The following is an 825-nucleotide window of genomic DNA, read 5'->3' as shown; positions in this document are numbered from 1 at the left end:
CCTCAAAGACCCTCATTCCCCTGAGAGTCCACCCTCCTCCAGCCACTCCCTGTCCCCCTCCCAGGTTTGACCTTGGTCCCATCAACTCAGACAAGGGACCAGCCACCTCCATGACCCCTACCCTCCTCCTGCCTCATCTGTCCTCTGGACCCACAGCCTTTTGGCCTTTTGGGGGCTGGGCAAATGCCCAAGGTCTCACTCCTTCAACAAACATCCCCTGGAGCCTCCCTGACGCTGGCTTTTGCCCCAGGGCTGCTTGGGGAGGGATCAGGTGGCCATGCACCAAGCAAGGGTCTGGTGAAGCCCCCCTTTTGGAGCAAACCACTCCCAGAGCTATGGAAGCTCAGAGGTGGGGGACCCAGTCACTGATAAAGGCCCTTGAGAAAAATGCCAACCTTCTCCCCACATGGTGTTGCCAGGTATGGGACAGGAGACCCTTCGGACCACCAAGGTCACACAGGGCCCTGAGATGACAGCTGGGGACAAAGGCGACGCAGGCACACGGGCGCACTGTTAGTTCTCCTCTTTATATAGACTCTGGTTCTAGAAACAACTCACTTGCAGCCAGCCGGCTGGGGCCAGCACACTGACGGGGCTGGGTGGGGGTGGACTATTTACAGGCCCATCTTGGGGCTGTACCATGGCCACCGCCGGCACGGCGCTCAGCCATGACGCCACAATAAGTTAGAGCCGGCCGGGCGGGGCAAGGGGGCGGGGCGGGGCGGGGGCTGTACACGCAAGTGCTGGGGGCTCAGGGCCTCAATACTGTCGAGGGCCGGGGCTGTAAACATGGCCGGGGCGGCCCTGCCCACCCCTAGTGGTCTG

This window comes from Galeopterus variegatus, unplaced genomic scaffold (genome assembly GCF_000696425.1).
Source record: "Galeopterus variegatus unplaced genomic scaffold, G_variegatus-3.0.2 Scaffold960, whole genome shotgun sequence".
Taxonomy (NCBI): domain Eukaryota; kingdom Metazoa; phylum Chordata; class Mammalia; order Dermoptera; family Cynocephalidae; genus Galeopterus; species Galeopterus variegatus.
This window is presented reverse-complemented; position numbering follows the sequence as displayed.